Genomic DNA, 4,059 nt, shown 5'->3' on the forward strand with positions numbered 1-4,059 from the left:
GACGACCACAGATCGATGTCTGCAGCAAGTGTGAGGAGTTCACAGCTAAACTTAGGAGTCCACATATTTGTGAATCAGCAAAGCGTGTAGCTCAGGCTGAATATGATGTTCGTAAAAGAAGCAGGAAATTCTACAGGTCATTGAAAGAAGTTGCAACACTGTGCAGAACAAATGACAAAGTGACAGGCCTTGCCTTTGACTTTATGCAAAATCTGCCCCTCCCACACATACCGCTGCAAGAAGTGTTTTACATGAGACAGTTGTGGGTGAATGTGTTTTGTGTTCATGATCTTGCAACGGACAAGTGTGTTGTGTATATGTATCATGAATGCCAAGGAAAGAAGGGTGCGAATGAAGTTGCTTCTTTCCTGAAAGATTGTATAGACGAATTTGTGCCAGAAAATGTTGATCAGTTACAAGTTTTCTCTGATGGTTCTACAGGCCAAAATAAGAACCATACGGTCATAAGACTAATGCTAGGCCTGGCAGCTTCAAATCATTGTAAGGAGATTAGACAGTACTTTCCCGAGAGGGGTCATTCATTCCTACCATGCGACAGGGACTTTGCGGTATTTAAGAAAAACATTTAAAAAGTGGACAGAGTTTATACTATCAAAGAGTATATGACAATTATTGTAAACAGAAAAGCAAATGTTACAGTTAAGTTAGTAGACTCAAGTGCAGTATTTAATTTTGACAAGTGGTGGCCTGAGTTTTTTAAAAAAGTGACTATCAGCTGAAATATTGACAAAGAATACTCCTCGTGCTGGAAAGATTGCATTTTCTCCTTCTTCGTTTAAAGAATACAGATATAGGTCAGAGAAACCAGGAGTTCTTGTAGCACTGCCCTTCATAAACAGCATTGTGAAACATACGTTTCATCTTGGGAAAGGTAACTTTTGCACATTTTCCTTGCAACCAATGGCAGGCAGCATATCCAGAGGGTGGGGTTCCAATAAAAGCTGAGAAGATTAAGGACTTGCGTAAACTGTTGAAATATGTTGCGAATGAGGATGCTTTGGCATTTTATTTTGACATTATTTCGCAGCCAATGAATTCCCCTTAGGTTAGTAGTCTCGGTTGTAATACTGCAGTTATTTGGCACTTCAAGGTCATTTGTGTTTGTTTCCCTGTTTTTTTCTGTTGGATAGACTGTAAACAGTGCTTATGTATTGCATTATGCTATGTTTAATATATAACAAAGGTTGGTATAGTTCGTATGAGAGATTTATTCCCAACCCCCAATTTTTTTCGGTGTTTTTGGAGAAAGGAACTAAGTCAAAAAAGTTCAAACGGTCATAAAATTTATAAATTTTTCTTGAACATTTTCCTGTTACCTCCGTTACATATCTATCACTGATCTAAATATTATATAAAATAATGGGAACTATTCATTGAAGCGTGTTGAAAAAAATCAGTTTTTTTGCTCTCCTGAAAAGTAGCAAAATCTGACTTAGTTCCTTACTCGACTGCACGATTCATTTACATTTCTGAGATATAGATACACTCATTTTTAAAGTGCTCCCCCCTTTTCACCCCTTTGCAATGGAATATCCAAAAATGCTCCCTTAGCAAGCACCTACATTGTAATATAAATGTATCCTCAAAATTTCATTTCTTTATGCCCAGTAGTTTTGGCTCGCCGATGATGTATCAATCAGGACATGTTATTTTATATATATATATTTAGTTAACTACTACTACTACTACTACTACTACTACTACTACTACTACTTCTTTGTATTTCCCATTTCCAGTCTTCTGGGTCAGGTTGTGAATCAAGGACCTCCATAGTTTTCTATCTCTCCACCACTCCCTTCCTTTCTCCAATATTGCTTCTAATTTACTCCTCTCTTCTCTCACTGTATCCATCCACCTCTTTCTGGGCCTTCCCTGTTGCCTTCCTCCTATTATTTTTTTCCATAAATACTCACTTTGTAGCTCTGTCCTCTTCCATTCTCATCATGTACCCATACCATTTCAGCTTACAGGTCTCTATCTTGTCTTGCAGTTTAAGGAATGCAATTTTCTCTCTGATTTCCATGTTTCTGATTTTATCCCTTCATGTCTTCCCAATTATTCCTCTAAGGAATTTCATCTCAGCTACTTGGATTCTGTTTTCATCACATTTTGTTGTTGTCCATTTGCCCACCGCATATGTCAAAATTGGTGTGTAATACATTGAGTACAGAATTTTCTTGTATCTATCTGGGACATACCGGTTACACATTATACCTCTCAAACATTGGTAAAACCCATTGACTTGTTGGATTCTCTTTCCAATTTCTTCATTTATTTTCCCATCTTCTGCAAGTATACTCCTCAAATATTTGAAGCTCTTAACAACTTTTAATTGTCTTCTCTTTACTTCAATATTCCCTCTTCATACTCTATTACCCTTCATCATCACTACTGCCTTACTCTTCTCCACATTTATTTTCATTCCATATCCCTGCTATGGATGGTGTGAAAATATTGCTCATAGGTCGGTTGGTGCATGCATTTCAGTGGGCTTGGCAGACTGATATGTAATAGCAACTTCTGGCTCGGTGAGGAAAGCAACGGGAAACTACCTCACTCCTCATTTCCCTAGTACGCCTCTTCAGTGATGCCTAGGTCATCTATGACAGCTCATGGCAGAACTGTTGAGGATCCAACCAGCCTTCGGGCTGATGACTAAACATACATACATTCCTCTATCTCTCGATTCCATACAGTAACTTGTTCTTGTATTTCCATTTCATCTTCACCCCATATTACTATGTCGTCTGCAAAGAGTAAGGCCACCGGGTGAGTTGGCCGTGGGGTTAGGGGCGCGCAGCTGTGAGCTCGCATCTGGTAGATAGTGGGTTCGAATCCCACTGTAGGCAGCCCTGAAGTTGGTTTTCTGTGGTTTCCCATTTTCACACCAGGAAAATGCTGGGGCTGTTCCTTAATTAAGGCCACGGCCGCTTCCTTCCCTTTCCTAGGCCTTTCTTGTCCCATCATCGCCATAAGACCTATCTGTGTCGATGTGACGTAAAGCAAATAGCAAAAAAAAAAAAAGTAAGGCCTTTGCCTCTTTGCTTCCCATTTTTTTGTTAACTTATATGATATCAATAAAACATTAACATCGACCTTAGTAGTTCCTTAGTAGTTGACACTAAAGAGGAGTGTCAAGTTGGATAATAAAATATTATAAATAAAAATTTTCATTCAATCAATCAATACTGATCTGCATTTAGGGCAGTCGCCCAGGTGGCAGATTCCCTATCTTTTGCTTTCCTAGCCTTTTCCTAAATGATTTCATTTACGTGTTCATGTTGTTTCATTGTTACTAAAGAAAAAGTATTCTACACACAATGTTTTTATGAAAACTCTATAAAATTTTATCATTACCTTTAGATTTTCCCCATCATAAAAAGTGACTCAAGGTGGGACCAAGGGCTCTGAACTTTGGAGCATGGTATGGTGCCCACTGTTCCCCTAGCTAAGTCAGGAATTGCTTCCATTTACATGTGTTAGGTTCCTCACTTTCATCTTTCCTATATGACCTTCCTTGGTCAACTCTTGTTCTTTTCTGACCCCAACGGTATTAGGCTTCCGAGGGTTAGAGAGTCTTTCATTTTTCCACCCTTCATGGCTCTTGTCTTTTTTTGGCCAATACCTTCATGTTTCAAAGTGTTGGACCCCTTCCATGATTACTGTTGATAGAGAGTGGTTGCTCAGTTGTACTTCCTCTTCAAACAATAATCACCACCACCACCACATTTATTTTTTGTTCTTATTATATCTAGTAATTAGACCTTTACATTTTAGATGAAGGTCCATTTTACTTGATAAACTGCCCCTACATCCTTTTTAAACTACTATATGATAGTGAGTGTCAACAGGAAATATATTGTTATATATCAAAATGATAATACAAAAAAGATTGGAACTACCTATCAGTATGGTAATTTCTTTTATCTATGATTAGGCTTGAGTCATCATGGAGAAGGACAAGTTTCACAATACTGACTTGAAGGGCTTATCTCTCTTATTGGCCTGTGGGCACTTTTGTTGGGTCACAGTAGGACA

This window comes from Anabrus simplex, chromosome 6 (assembly GCF_040414725.1).
Source record: "Anabrus simplex isolate iqAnaSimp1 chromosome 6, ASM4041472v1, whole genome shotgun sequence".
Classification (NCBI taxonomy): Eukaryota; Metazoa; Arthropoda; class Insecta; order Orthoptera; family Tettigoniidae; genus Anabrus; species Anabrus simplex.